Below are 17,040 nucleotides of genomic sequence, written 5' to 3'. Positions count from 1 at the left end.
CATAACTGTGCTTAAACGAGAATATTATTGTACACGTAGGTTAAAGGTGCAGCCCTGCAATTCCTTGCTCATGCAACTGCTGACGATATAACCTCCATTTGAGGGATCCCTAAAGTCCTGGTGAAGTGGGTATGTTTTGGCCTACTCTTTTACACTGACCATACGTCTTCAAAGAGGTGGGAGTATCCCACAATTTAGCCCACCACACATGACCTACCGATGGAGTTTGGTGCGCCTACTCATACTGCTGGGTGGAAACAAGCGGAGAATGGCAAAAATCCTGGTCACCGTTTCAAAAGCCATGCCGGGAGATCGAACCGCGACATCTGAAGTCAATCGTGCTATTCCACCATCATGGCAGCGGCCCTTGTGCAGAAATAAAATAAAATATTCAAGAGGATTTCGTACAAGAAACAACACTCGTCCAGAAACGTCAAGATGACTCCGTGGTTTGGACGTGGCTCTCAAATAAATACAGAGAGGGTACCACAAGTAGCGATACACACTCAAGCGCAATGAGAAGCAGAGACAAAGGACGAGAAAGATCGATGCAAATGAAGAATGACACAGAATAAAAGGGTGCAGAGTGCGACTGAACTAAACAAAGCTGGCACAGGGCAAAGCATTTGGTGATGTCGCATTGGCAGTGGTGCACAAGCACACCGCCTTGCGAAGCGCATTGTGCCTTGTGCATACAAGCGACAATCTTCCCACGATGCAATGTTCCAGAAATATTTTTTATAATGGTAATGATTTTGTTTTAAAAATACTTGTTGATCGTTGAAGGAGTTGTCTGTTTTTTAAATGGCTGCTGTAAAGTTGAATGTGTCAGCTATTAGGCGACGATTCATATGGTCATCTGAAAACATAAAAAAAATGTCATTCTCATCAGCCCAGTGCACTCTCCAACTCTTATTATCCACTCTGCCTCTCTGTCATGTGTTACGAACAAGGTGCCCGGAACATAACCTAATATATATTTTTCCTATTAAGGCCCTTATTGACAAATGTGTTGCGTTTCGTGGTACAGGACAAAGATGGAACGAGATTATTCGGTTGGATCGTCATTCTTGAGCTAACGGGTGGCCAAAGGAGAAAATTGTGCAGAGCGATTGGATCGTACGGAGATAGTTTGCAATACATTTGACATCGGTATAGCTATACCACTCAAGAAATGAACATTCGTCAACACCACTGACTTAAAATAAATAAATTTCCTACAACATTTCGGCCAGAGCTAACATTAGTGGCACTCTACCACTCTGGCCTCTATCGTGCTATGAAAAAGGGCTATTGTCTGAATCCTTGCTGATTATATATTAAAAAACAGTGTTGTTGATGAGTGCATCGAGTTTGTTATTGTTAACTATGCTTGTGCACCGCTGCCAACACAGCGTCGCCAAATAATTTATAACCACTTTTTTCAAATGTTCTTGCTGTGGTTTTCACACTTGATGATGATTGCTTGTGTTGCAATCAAAACGTCGTGAGAATTTTATTGTTTTATTATTTAGTTATTTCCCTTCTACGTGACTTTACCGAAAGAACCAAGAATAAGGATAAATAAGTTGCAGCCATCTGTTACCCTCCTGCGGGCTGAAGACCTCCCCCCACACGATGTCAGTCGTGGAGGTGTTAGACCATGTTTGTAAGTATGTTGGACTTCTTTTGCGCCGTACGTAGCCAACCGTGCGAATCTGAGGTGCGGGGTAAGAACAGAAAACTAAACACAAAATGCAGTACTAAATAAATGGGTTTTCAATCTAGATTTAAAAGTGCCATAGCTCCAGCAGCTTCCTAATATAGGGAGGAAGAGCGTTCCAGGCGGCCGCAGAAGCGTGTCTGAAAGCAAGCGATGCAACCCACGTTGGTGAAGGGGAAAGACTGCGTTGTCCGTGCAGATCTCACTCGCCACTGAAACGAACTGCGGCGATGAATCTAACTCGGGCTGCCAGACTCGCAACAGTGGACAAAGCACCGTGCCACCACCTCACGTATGTATGGTACACACTCACATAAAGTAGGCGTACGTACATACACGCACACATATACACATTAGGCCTGGTCTCTTTTGAAGGAGTTTTTTTGCACATGGGAGTAAACCGGAGGAACCCCGAGAGAACCCACCGATTCAAACACTCGAAAATCCGCACAAGACCAGTCAACAACCCCCAATTGCTGTACCGCCATCTCTTAGCCGCATCACAAGCCAGAATGCTGGGAACCTCACGGCACATTCTGACCTCTGGATGATCCACCAACCGCACTACCCAAGTGCTGGATCACAGCTGTGCACGACCACCAGAGCGCGTCAGCTCTGTGCACCAATGTGGACATTAACAACCTCACGGCGAGCCAGCCCCCGAAGATATAAACTTCTGAAACCTCGCCCTGTTGGCGAAGGGTTAAACCTCCAGTCCCTGTGGCTTTGTGGAGCACCGAGGTAAACAGACAAGGGCACTTTGTGTTCGCTATTTGCTGCGAGACGGGAGAGAAATGGAGTAGGGAGGAACCTAATAACATCCACGCGAACATAAGGGCATCGGCATATCCCTAATGCAATTTTCCAAACACAGCTCGCGGTAATGCGTGGGGCTATTATTAAGACAAAAATCATATTAATAGTCATAATAATACATGCCTCTGCTCGTGGTGGTTAAAAAGGGTATTACTCATCTGAAGGCTGCGAGTCTGGACAGCGGGCGGCGGGGACGGTCTGAAGAACTCAAGAGCTACAAGCTGCACAAACCAGCCACTGAAGTGAGACTTCCTGGGATTTGATATAAAAAAGAAAATCCTAAAAACCAGTGGCTACATTCTGGAGGCCCTGGGTTCGTCTCCTAGTTTTTTGCACGAGTTGACAAGACTAACGCAGCGCTTAAGAGTTGCAGGGATTTACTCAAGCTATCATACATGGATACCATTCTGTTGGAAGACACTGGTAGTAGTCCTATAGAGAAAATGGCTTCTTCATAGGAAGGTGGAATTCCCATCATTGGCTCAGGGCCTCCCCTTAAGCTGATGAGCACCACCAATTGCTCGCTTGAGTACGGAGGCACTAACCGGCTTTTGATGACTCGCCGAGGCTCAAGACTCCCTTTAATGATTGTGCTGCTTGGTATATTTCAGCAATTTCTTACTGAGTCCATTGGAAGAAAACTAGAATACAAGATCCACACAAACTCTATAATTCCCATATAAGCAGGTCCGCAAGCTCCTTACTGTCCTGGCTTTAACTGGCCACCTTATTGTCCTGCAAGGTGCACATTACGTTTTCCGTGAGATCCACGAACGCTAAATAAAGAACCAGGTACAGGGCACGTGCCACCGCAAAATCAAAAGGTTACCACGATAATCGCCATCGATACCACCACAGACAAACACCACCCGAGTGCAAAGGCAACTGTGATTGTCGTGCAGACGAACTCACCCCTGCGACGGGGAGTTTGGAATATCTACCCACTGGTTGAAGACTGTAACACAGGAGACGTGCACATGCCCACAGGCTCATTTGAGGGGAACACCACTCGCACGTTGTTTAGTCGCGGAATTCAGGGCGTTGCGAAAAGGATGTCAGCAGCCGGGTTGGGTTTGTGGGGTGCTCGTGTAAAGCGGGATCAACCACAACGAGCCGCTACGGCGTCAACACGAAACAACTTTAGTGCACATTTAATTAAACACTAATTTGAGCGAATTGTGCAACACAGGCACACTGTGCTAAGTACAATCTCAAGCCGGTGACACGTGGTTATTTAATTTATTATTTTTTTTTAACTCAGGCTAAGCAGCTGGCTCGTTTGTGTTGATTAATGCTCTTTCCCTATTCGATCCATAGCAATTATCCGGACACGTTCTGATGCTGCTGCTGCGTTACCAGCTCCGTTATTGATTGGAGAGGGGGTACTGCCTTTCCACTGTCCATTGCGTTCACTGACAAGGCATGCGTACACTCACACACAAACAACAAAGATCCCCCAAATAAGTTTATACAGGCTGTTGGGACAAGTGCTGTTAGCGAGCACCTGTGAAGGCCCGAACGGCACGCGAGGGGGTTGTGTGGTTAGAATCATGGCCGGCCGTCTGTCTAGCCAGTGCTAATTTTTACACGTCGCACTCGGCACTCATTTAAGGCTAAGTCAATCTCGGGGAGGCCCACGACTAGTTCAGATAATGGCCACTGCCATTGGCCATTGAGTGGGAATTGAACTCGGGTCGACGGGTTCGAAGCACAGTGCGCAAACAACTGCGCCACCGCTCCCCACATATAGATGCAATAATTCACACAAAATAGATACTTACAATTTTGCCAAGGAAACATTCCTTTGACAGGGGGTATTCTATCTATCGAACAACTACTGATGACTTGTCACAAATGGTATTCATTTCATATAACCTGACCCTGGGGAGCTGATGGGATGAGTCGACTCCAAATTAGAATTTTAATTCATGATATTCACCCTACCACAGCACCGCTTTGCCAGAAGTGGACAAATTATTTGGTCACGCTGCTGCTGCTGCTGCCGCTGTGTTGGCAATGGCGCACAAGCACAATTAACAACAAACACTCAACACGTTCGTCAATGACAACACTGTGACCTTAAAAGGAAAAATGTATAATTTGGGTGACGTTTTGGGCAAATATCCCTTCTAGGATTGATGCGCTATGAAGAAGAGCCGTTACCAAAAACGTCACCTATTGTATATTTTTCCTTTAAAGGCCACAGCGTTATTGATGAATGTGTTGAAGGTTTTTTTGTTAACATAAGTAAATATATTTGAGATGATAATTTTCGTCAATTTACTTCCTGGCCAAATGAAATCAACAGTGAATCCTTCTGGAGATTATTTATTTACAAATCTTTTAAAATTCAAACCGGCAATAACTGAAGAATATGTTAAATTATCATGCAATGTTGCCAGGTAATAGGATGGTACCAGCAAGACCTACAGATGTTGCATTGCACACTTTCTGACAATAGGATTGCATGTACTGTCCAACCCTGACCATTCTAATCGTAATATTCTTATTCTTGTGTCAATGACAAGCTCAGTTTCAAGACTCTTTTTAGGAGGGTAGACCATTAGCATGTTTGGTCCGTACCAGTTACATTGTATAAACTATAAAAAAAACTATCAACTATTTTAGTTTAACACGTAGGCTTTCGCGACCTATTACAATCCACAATTTAGGTTTTTTAGGTTACATCGCGTAAATCTAAATGTTTCGTTAAACCCGCCACCACGCAAAACGTCGTACTCAGATTATAAATGTTGTGGAATTGCTCTCCAACACACCGGTGTGCTGTACTAGTAACGAATTGGCATTTTATAGTTACGTGACAAAGCTTACTAATTGGCTGTGTCGGGTGGTGGCGGGTTTAACGACACATTTATATATGCAATCTAACCCAAAAAAACTATATTATGAAAACTATTTTTATTTTACCAGGTAAAGCCCACTGAGCTCTATTGTTATTTCCAGAAACGACCAGACCACAAATGATAGCTCAACACAGTGGCTTATCAAGTGCAAATGTATAACAGCCAAATACTCTAAACGCACATTTCTAAATGGAGGAAAATACCAGAGAACCCGAAGAAAAATCCACGAGACTACGCGGAGAACAAATAAACAGGCGTCAGGGTCAGGATCGAACCTACAACCTCCTGTATACCAGGAAAGGTAGTTAACATATCGCCACTGTGTCCAAAGTAAATGTTATCTTTAGCTATAGGAGGAAAACCTGGGGGGGGGGGGGACCCATGCAGAACTGAGAATAGAACAAACTCCACACAGCAAAGCACCCGAGTCAGATATTGAACCCACATGCTTCTTGTTGTGAGCCGCAATTGTTACTACTGTGACACAAAGTGGTGCCATTTATTACTTCGATGAACCCCGGAGGGTTTATAGGCCAAACTGACCCCCCGCCCGGCACATGAACTCTGATTGTGAGTCGAGCACTCTGCTAAAGCATGACTCGGCTCTATGAATTTCGACTGCACCCTAGCGAGCGTTTTTTTTCTTACTGTGAAAAAGCTCACTCCCTGAAACTGTGGCAAGCCGCCACAGTCATTTCTCAGCCCGCATGCCGGACAGCAATGCAATCAGTTGGACGCGTGTCTTTATTTACGACCCGTCAGCTCTCAACACGGGACAGGAAGACTTAAATCACCGGGCTACCACAATGCATACTGGGGTCTTCTCACTCGGGGCGGTACTATTCCCAGGAGCCGCATGGGTTCAGGGACAGGGTACGGAAGAGGTATGCAATGATAATGACATGATAAAATTGCTGTATGCGCAATATGGTAAAGCCTCGCATTCATTGACTTGGCAAGAAAGTGGTGCAGGATAACAAGAAGAATTATAACCTGTCTCGCAGCATTTCATCAACCTCTTATTTTCCCTAAAAACTACAGTTTCATCTTGACTTAAAGCTTTCGTGACTGCAGGAATTCATATTGTTTGGGTCTACAGTTTCGTTCCACAAGATACAAAAATACCTCGCCAAAGTGAACCTTATCAAAGTGAAAAAAAGGAGAATGCATCTTTTCTCAAACGAGCAGTGAGGCTGGACTCATGGCCAATGACAGTCGTGGACCAGTGACGTAAATACCACATTCCTACTGCAGGAACCAGTCTCTCTGCCTCGGGCGACCACTGTCGACTTGAAAAGCAGAAACGCATTTTATACAGCTCAGATGGGATGACGACCGAGTTCATCTCTGATCGGGACTGACCTAACGATCTCTAACTGTGCATCACCTGGCTGGGCACAGCAAATACAAACAAAATGCACACGGTATTAAACAGCTCCATACAGGGAGGGCAGCAAGGAGGAAGGAGAGTCCTTGCATTGGGAGAGAGGAACGAGATCAGATGGGTGAGCAGCGGCAAGGGCGTGCCAACCTCAGCACCTGCGGAGACCCAATCACCATCATCGGACGACCCGAGCGTGCGGTAAACTCCGTGGAAGGGTAAGGGGGGGGAAGAGCAGACTCGGAGAACGGGGGTCCACCCCGGGCTTGAATTACCGCACGGCCTCGCCATGGGATCCATCACGCCTAACACGCGGAGAATTAGCGCGGCATTTATTCAAGAGAAAAACCCCGGCGACTCCCAACCCGAGTGCGGCAACACGGCAACCTCCATTCATAAGAAATGTCAAGGACGGCGACGCTGTCGCGATGAATTTGCGCTCTCTCCGGCCGACGCAGGTTTAATACGCAAATGGTCTGGCGCGCTTGGCGAGAGCTCTCGTAATAAAGCGCGACAGAAGGCGTTGCGCGCCCGCCATAATGCGTCTTTTTTTATATATGAAATAATTTTTTATTTCCACCGTTCGCCACCACAAACTCCCGTCTCCCCCCCCCACCACTCCACCCCACAGCGAGCATCTCACGGCTCGCGAAAAAAGCATCCGCTGAGTTGGCCTAATAGGCGTGCAATTTAATTAATGGTCCGTGAATACATTTACAGAATGGCGGGATTAGAAAAGAGATTGAGTGGGACAGGGACAGGGAGAATAGGGGAGAGAGGGAGGGTGGGGGAGATAAAGTGAGAGTGCGGGGGAAGGAGATCTATGCTCGGCTTAAAGTCTGAGGCAAAAGTTTTTTTTCCATGAGGGAGAATAAACCGTAGAAAAGTCAGGGATGAATAGGGCACGGCCTGATAATATTTATAAGCGGAGCAACAAAATAATGATTCTCCAGCATTTTTACATAAGAGCAAAAATTATATTCCATCTGTGCCACTGACGCGATGTCACGCGATGTAGATCTTTCCCTCAGCAGGGAGAGAAATATCTACTCGCAGGAAGCAGTACGATCAACTGTGTCAGAGAACAGCTGCCCCAGAGAATCACGCAATAGAACTAGATGCGAGTCCCTTCTACAGCTCCTTGTATGGATTCAGAGCAACAACAGAAAGAAAACTGGTCGGATATTGCAATTCTAGATTTGAAGCTTTCGTGACTGCAAGGATTCATATTCTTAGGTTTTTTCGGTAAAGTCACGTAGGTAAAACATTAAAATTAATAAAAGTAAAATAAAATAAAAATCACGACGTTTCGGAGGCAACACAAGCTTCCGTCTTCAGGTGGAACCGTCACAGCCACGACAGCTGTATCAAGTAAATGAGAGATTGCAAGAGCTACCACTCCGTACATATAATGGTTGGAGAGGGGGGAAGGGCCAAGTACGGCACACTTTTCATTCATATGGTAAGGTGAGGCTTAAGAGGGTGAGCCATTGTTATGGAGAGGTACGGTTTGTGACTAAGCTTGGCCTACATAACAATAGTGTGAAAAAAGAAGAAACAACTAAACATGGTAAAACAAGCCTGGCTGTATATCAATAACCTGTAATAGTTGTCTGTCAAATAAGATTGGCCAAATAAGTGTAGTTAAATCTTTTTTGCATGGTTAATCACATCTTTCCAATGATTACTCAGTTTGTAACCATCATCACGGTTGAAATTATGTCTGTGTTTGTATATTTGTATGGCTTCGTGTACAAACCTTTGATGGTAGCCAGGAGGTTTGCAGAGAACCTTGGATATTGCAATTTCCTGAGATAGTTTATTTTGTACGAGTCTACGCCCAGTTCAGTCAAAGAATCTCCTTGTTGACATCATCAACAGGCTGGTGCTCAAGACCTGTGATGGCCCTGAACTAGTGATACATATTCCACATTCCCATGGCAGGGGCAAGTACATCCTCTATGAAGCTACTGCTATAGACTCCCACAGAGTGATACCCTTTCATCAACCCCGGAAAAAGAGCTGAAACATACATTGCATTGAAAAAGGTAATCGTGAAGTAATAAAGTTATTACATTTAATTAGTTTAAGAACAACAAATATAAGTAACTTATATCCGCCTCAATTATTCTGTAATTTTTAAACCGATTTCTTTTGAAATATAACCCACCAAAAATACTGGCGACCGATGACCAGTATTAAACTTTTAACTCGCTAAACATGAGAGCCGGACTTCATCACAGATGGCTGAAACACAGAATGCGAAATCAGCATGTCATTCGTTACATTTCCTGTTGAGAATGGGATAAACCACCCTCTTTGCATAGGGAAGTATGAAGCAGCTGTGTAGCCTAGTGGTCAGCTTGCTCGCTACTCAAGTCAGATGGTGCTCATGGGGTCGCTTGCCCGGTAATTTGTACTGGAGGGACTTATATAAATAAATATATAAATATATAAGTCCAAGGTTACCAACGGCCTGCAAATTTTACAGAACGGCAATAAAAAAATGAGTGATACGTTTGCCCTCACCGTAAATTGCAAAAGGTGTCCATGATTTGAGGTCTTTATTTTTCTTCTCAATTGATTTGCTGTTTCCCAGTCTGGCTGAATGAGGAAGGTGCTGACATTAATGGCTGGCAGGCGTGGGAATTATTTTGAAATTGGGGGGTGGGGGGGGCATGTAGCCATGAGGGCCCAAATTGGAATGCCAAAGGGGGGCCCATTAAGTTTGTTGAATGCAGTCTTTGGTGACTGGGCTGAGACGTAAACTTTCTATTCTTGAGAACCTTGGTTTAATCACGAGCAACGACCTAGGATTCGAACCCTGGATATCAGCAGCCTTGCTGTTTACAAGGTTAAATAACCCCATTTATCTACAAAAATGAGTAATCACATTAAACTGCTTTGAAAATACCAAAGGCAATATTACGTAAAGTAACTTTAAAATCTTGATTTGAAGCTTTCGTGACTGCAGGAGTCCATACTCTTTGGTTCTTTCGGTAAAGTCACGCAGGTAGAAAAATAAAACATAATATATTACGTTTCGACCGCAACACAAGCAGTAGTCCTCAGGTCGAAAAATCCAGCAGTGCTGGATTATATATTATTTTTTATTTGATTTTTCTACCTACGTGACTTTACCAAAAGAACCCAAGAGTATAACTTCTAAATCTAAAGTATTCTGCAATCATAACCTGGTTAGTTTTCAACGTAACCCTCCCACCAACACTGGCGACTGGTTATCAAGATGAGACCATCGACCCGCTGCTCTCGGGAACCTTACTTAAACACGGGCGGCTGAAACAGCGATCCAGATTCAGCATTCAAGCGGCACTGGCTCAGCGATGCCGACACGGGGCTTAAACATTACTCTCCCCCGAGCCACTCAGCCGCCTCGTTGGCACTTGGGCTTTTACAAATGTCTTTTTCCTTCTCCGCCACTCGCTCGTTTCCCCCCTGCCACTCTCTCTCTCTCTCGCACGCGCACACACCAATGGCTGCGTCCAAAACGAGTTAAATGGATTAAACGCTACGAGGTTCCGCTTCCCCGTATTAAACTGTCAGCCGGTGACAAAGCGACTCCCAGGACCCATGTTTAGACTATTTTTCTCACGGGCTGTTGAGTCGCGGCATTTGAAGGGGCTCGTTTCCGCGAGGGGAGGAGGGCGCGCGCTGAGGCAGTATTTCAGCGCGGGAGGCAGGGGACACCCTTAGGGTTGGGTTGGGTTGGGACTGCTCGAGCATTAGCAAAGACAAAAGAGGAACGGAGATTGTGTCATCTCGGGACGCAACCTGCACACCCGTGCACGCGCACCCCACAGCAATTGGCAGTGACGTTATCAATGAGCGTGGGGGGGGGCGTATCACTGCAGCGCAAGGTTTTCCATGGTTGTGCTTTCAAGTGCTCCTACGCGTTTTCAGCTTGTACTGCGTGGCATCCGGAAAGAATTTGGTACCCAAAAAAGCTCCGAGTCAGTGTGGTGGGCCAGGAAGCCTCCTGGCTGAGTCGACTTGGAATTTTCCTGCCCAATTTGGTCAGTCTGGACGCGAGCAAATACAGTAACCACAGCTACATGCTCTGCCACAATGCTGACCAAGTGGATCGTTTAAGCAAGACAACGCTAATGCACCACTCTAATCCCCATATTCCTTATATTCCGCAGTCTCAAAAAATAATCCACTAAACTTTAAATGTCAACATCCAACACCAGTTCTGGTGCTCTGTGTGAGAGTCACGTGTAGAAGCATTCGCCGAATAAAAATTGCACCAGATATTCATTTTAGGCCGAGTCAATGTAACACAGGACCCCCCGGGGCTGAAATTAGAATGTCACTTGCCAATGGAGTTGTAAATGGGATCGAATTGAACCCAGGTGGTGGATAAGCATAAAGCAATGAACCCAACCACCATTCTAGAACTCCCAATACAAAGACAGACCCCTCCCCCGTATGGCCGACACAGACTTTTGGGGCAAGTGCTGCTAGCAAGCACCTATGAAGGTCGGCATAGTACATGCCCGGCTGCCTTTATCTCCCTAGTGCCGATGTTTACACATTGCACCAGCTACTCATTTTAGGCTTAACCGACCTCGCCGAGGCCCAGAACCAGCTGAAATATGCCACTGTTGTTGGTCGTGAGTGGGAAATGCGAACTCAAATCGCTGGGTTTGTAGCGCAGTGCGTTAATTGCTGCACCACCACTCACCACATACATATGCATGCAAGCGCACTCGCTTAATACACATGCACACACAAAGATCCCATGTTAAGCCTCATAGACTGTTGAGGCAAGTGCAATTACCAGGCACTCAATAACGCTTTAATAGCACACACGAGCATAGTGTGAACTGGATGCACACACGCCTGGCCACCCAGGGCCTATGTTGACCATAACACTGCACAAGATACGAATTTAATGCTCAGTCAACCCAGAGTTGCCCCCAGGTACATACACCAATTACCATTGGTGTGCAGGTGAAAGATTTGAAATTGTAGCAAAATATAATCACAGTACTACACTGGACAAAACACATGAACACATTAATGCCGACTAACAATTACAATTTCAAGTAACCTTGTTATTGAACAAAATAGTTACATTATCTCTCTTCCCAGTGTGAATAGTATCTATCGCAAGGGAGACCTATGAGGAAGTATTTACACGATCTAACAAAAAAAATCTTTATGAATAATGTACATCGTAGGGGGTAGTAGTTACTTAACTAATTTAGTTGATGTAAATCTGACACGCAAACCACGGAGATTTATGCTAACTTGACTTTCCGAGTGATCCACATGGGCACTAATCGCCGTCGCTGGACAATGATCCGGCCAGGGAGAGAGCTGCGGCTCGGGTTTGACTCAGAGGAAGGAATTACCAGTGTGGATGTCCAGTCATTTCTTTTGTATGGCAGCTGATGTAGATGCAGAGCAACAACTACAATTTCACATTCAAGTGGTCAAGCCAGGAGCAGAGGTGTGTATCGCTGTGATGTCTCCTTCGTATTTGTGTTATTATATGTTGTAAGGTCTGTTCTGGATGAACACAATCGCACACTGGAGAGTTTTAAATGTTCCATTTGACATCCAGTGAGGTCAGAGTTCAGCAAGCAGTGTCAACTTTGAGCAAAGAGAAGGGAATAGCAGTAGGTAGGAGCGAGTCCCAAGGAGGATCACCAAGACGGTGACAAAAATCTTACGGTGAAGGGGTGCACGCAGCGGTGAAAATATTTATAAATGCGACTTAAAATTAACAGAATCTCCCAGCGGGAGAAACTAAAAAAACCTTATTGTGATTATTTAATAAAGGTCTGCTGGGCCCTGCGGAGGGAAGGCTTCACTTGGCTAGGAAAGCGTTCGCTCTCAGCTCCACCGCCTCCCTTCCGTGGTGCGTCATGCGCTCCAGAAATAGCAACGCGCTCTCGCTAAGGAGGGGGTTCCACGAATTTTTAACCCTCGCGGCGGCACGGCCGCTTCGTCTTAGTCACCGCTGACAGCCAGGCTAATTGGATTTAATCGTAATTAAGTTTCACATTAATACAGCAGAGATGGATGGGAACAACTCGCGGCCAGTAACGCTGAAGACCTGAGTTTGTGTACCGGGGTGCCACGCCCAAGAGAGACTTAGGAAAAGAGACATCTCGTTGCGGAGTGAGTTTGGCAGCCTGGGTCCCAGTCACTTGCGGTGACATGAAAAACACATCAAGGAAAATTGGTTTTGAATTTCATTTTAGTCTGGGTCAACTCTGGAAAATAGATTAGTGGTGGAATCTCTGGCAGTGGGCACCTATTAAGGTCCACGTGATACACAAAGGGGTGGTGTGGCAAACAAACATGTAGTGCTGATGCTCAACATGCCATACAGAGTAGTCATTTCTGTCCGAGTCTGTCTTGGAGAGGGCGCACATCAGGTTAATTACATATTGCGATGGTCGGCCATGCATCAAACTTGGATACGTTGGGATCATTGACCCTTGTACTGCCCATTACACTATCACCAACAACCGCCATTCGCCACTAAGTGACGGTGACGTCACCACAGCGCTTGTGCCAGGCTATATGCACTTTATGACACCACTCCCATAAACACAAACCTACACTTAAAACAAAGACACATACAGACAATGCAATGCAGGTAAAGGGTGGGGTAAGTTACATGGCAGGGGTGCCTCAACCCTACTCTGTACGCATTCCGCAGCCCTGTGGGCAAGACACTAAATGAAAGATACTAAAAGAAAGAATCAAAAAGTCCTGCGGACGGCGGCATTGATGAAAAGACAGCACACACACATGCATTGAATAAAACATCTCTATGACTATTGCATCACACAATTCTGTGCACACTTTAGAAATAATGGATTTCCAGATGCGACTACACCTCAATGGCCTGAGTCAAACATATCTGCTTGCACAAACAAAGATCCCTAAGTAGCCTTCAAAAACAGTTGGGGCAAGTGCTGTTAGCGAACACCTATGAAGGCGAGCACGGCACACGAGGGGGGTGGGTGGCCAGTACCACGCCCGGCAATCTTTGCCTCTGCGTGCACACGCACACACAAACGGAAGCACACCTATTCACAAAAACACTCATACCGCAATGAGTATACCTAGAGGTACCACCAAACACGCGCGCGCGCGCACACACACAAAGAAGCAAACCCGATTATATTCACACAAATACATATATACCGAATGAAATTTACCGACGTATACACAAGCACACGCACAGCAGAGCAGTGATTGGGACACACAACAAAAGGTACTTTCCACACCGTTGGGCAAATTGCATGACAATTTAAATGGTTCCGTGCAACCAATTTGGCCACTGTTGCCGTACCACTGCCTCCCACACCCCAACACCGCAATCTAGGCCCCCCCCAACCCACCCCCCCCCCCCTCCAGCTTTAGCAACCGCAGTTGCCACTAATAACTTTGTGCGCTTACGGGCACGGAGCGCAACGCAAATTCTATGGCCATGCAAAAAAAAAAACCTATATTTTTATCCGGTGCACAATGTGGCTTTGAGCAGTCATCCATACGAATCACAAAAAATGGGGAAGTTACTATTATTAGTCTTACCATAAAAGCATTATTTTCAAAAAGTATGGTTTAAAATCTAAACTAAAGTTGCATCTACAGGATACACACACACACACGGGGTTACATATGTACACTGGAGTCATACACAGGGTACACACATACAGGGTTACACATGTACACTGGAGTCATACACAAGGAACACGCTACACACACACACAGCGTTACAGATATATACACAGGGCGCACACACACAACTGGGTTCTAGAACACATACAGACATCAGCTCCCAACTACAAACACCAAAATTTGGTAGGCACTGAGCTCCACATACATACACGATACAAGCACACCGATACATACATATGAGCCATGTTAAAATCATATATTTTGCATTTCCGGGAACCTCAGGAAAACCCCCAGGAAAATGCGGTTGACACCGGTTTGCTGCACATAAAGAAATGTCGAGAGCAGTACACACTTATCATGATTCTATCTCTCTGGGGCGGCAGTTCATATACTGGGACAAGTTCTATTTCATATACAATGTTTATAAATCGATTCACAACGAACAATCATAATTCATCAAATAACCAGGGAAGTTGGGCATACCCATACGCAGACACTTATAGACCGGAGGGACAAGCATTGTTAGAGAGCACCTATTAAGGCCAGGATGGCACACGAGGAGATGGTATGGCCAGGACCCACACCACATAGACACGCACACCCCACCAAGGTCCGATTTTATGGCCGAGTCAACCTAGGGGAGTCCCAGCACAGGTTTTGATATCACTCGCCACCGATGCTATCCATGGCCGTGGTGCAGTGCTCTCTGTGCCACCGCCGCTCCTCAAGAAGAATGGAGGGCGGTTATCTCTGCGTCCGTTCCAGGGGTGCGCGTGGCATTTGCTGATCACTCGCGCAAAAAAACCCGCACGGTCACGTCGTGCGGGCACGCCAATGACAGGCAGCCTCAACTGGTTGGCTAATTACATTGCGTCAAATTTAATCAAGTGAGTGGGCTGCACGGGGCCTCGTAATTGATTGAGTAGTCTGTCGAAAAGAAAAAGCTGACCGAATGGAAATACAAAAAGAAATTGGTTATTTTTTTTACATACACATATATTGTATTTTGCATTCTGTTTGCTGTGCTTTCGTGCCAACTTGATTAAGTGAGGTCAGAAAAGCTCATTTAGTTACACATGTTAAATGTACACCCATCAATGTATGAATAATAACAATCATTGAACATTGTTTTTAATAATGCAGAATTGGAAATGGCAAATGGAAGTTTTTTTCCGAATGGAAAAGTTAATACAAGTCAGCATTTCAGCTTTGATATATTTTGATATTAAAGACCCCATGACACAATTCCCTAAAGTTAAACATTCATCATTGCTCTTTATTGGAAGCAAACAGCCCAACTCCGATATGACAACGAATTGACAGATCCAACACCAATACAAAAAGGTGTACGACAAGGCTGCCCACTTTCACCCAGTCTTTTCAACATCTACTCGGAGCAGATTTTTGATCGAACACTAGCAGGTAAAAACATTGGTATTAAAGTCAATGGACAATACATCAACAACATCAGGTATGCTGACGACACTGCACTGCTGGCCGATTCGGAACAAGACCTACAACAAATCTTGGACGAGGTTGCCACAGAGAGTCAAATATGGGGCTTACGAATTAATAAAAATAAAACAAAGGTTATGAAGGTCAGCCGAACTACAAGCGAAATAACAATCAAGCTTGGCAGCGAAAAATTGGAACAAGTACACCGATTTAAATACCTTGGTGTAATCATTGACGATCAGTTGAACCATTAAGTCGAAATCAAGAGCAGAATTGAACAAGCAAGGCAAGCATTTATTAAATGGAAAACACTCCTTGCAGACCGCAACTTGAGTACATCACTGAAACTGCGCACACTGAAATGCTACATCTGGTCAATTTTGCTGTACGGAGTAGAGACGTGGACATTGACAACAACAGCAACAAAAAGGCTCGAAGCTTTCGAGATGTGGCTGTATCGAAGAATGCTGAAAATCCCATGGACAGCCAAAACCACCAATACACAAGTTCTGCAAGATATGGGCACTGACAGGCAACTGCTGAAGACCATCATTAGCAGGAAGTGTTACTACCTAGGCCACATTGCCCGAAATGACCACAAATACCAGCTATTAAAGCAAATCCTGGAAGGAAAAATCGAAGGGAAAAAACGACCAGGACGGCCAAAAACGACATGGCTCAGTAACATCAAAACATGGCTACAATTAACAACAGCAGCACAAACTCTACACGTCGTGCTAGACCGGGACCAATATCATCGTGAAGTCGCACAGGCCGTTAGGCAGCACTAAAGAAGAAGAAACATTATGAGTCAGCCAAAAGCCCTAAATGCTACATTTGTAATTAAAAAATTGTATAATTTGTTTTACAAAATGTTCTTGTACGATAATAGAATTACAAGCAATTGATATCCATTGAGATTTTTTATTTTATTTCAATGCTTCTTTAAATGATGAAATAAAAGCATCAATTAATACATTTGTGATGGCGCTCGCCTGTAAATCCAGCGCTGTGGAGGCAAGGGTTGGTGGATTGCATACAAAGTTGTGAAACTCCCTTCCCGCGAGGGTTGAGGAGATGCCATATCCTGGTTCGCCAGGAGAAGGCAGTACAGAAAATGTGGACTCCATCTGTTCCAACTCTACGGCTTAAGAGTG

At 45.1% G+C, this 17,040-nt stretch overlaps 1 protein-coding gene across 3 annotated transcripts in view; it reads right to left on the bottom strand.

The window, feature by feature from the left end:
- PARG (poly(ADP-ribose) glycohydrolase) overlaps positions 1-17,040 on the bottom strand; it is a 148,077-nt gene that overhangs the window by 71,295 nt on the left and 59,742 nt on the right. The gene's annotated exons all lie outside the window — the stretch shown is intronic.

This window comes from Lampetra planeri, chromosome 20 (assembly GCF_965212315.1).
Source record: "Lampetra planeri chromosome 20, kcLamPlan1.2.h2, whole genome shotgun sequence".
Taxonomy (NCBI): domain Eukaryota; kingdom Metazoa; phylum Chordata; class Hyperoartia; order Petromyzontiformes; family Petromyzontidae; genus Lampetra; species Lampetra planeri.
The sequence above is the reverse complement of the archived record's forward strand: the minus strand, read 5'-3'. Positions and strand labels throughout refer to the sequence as shown.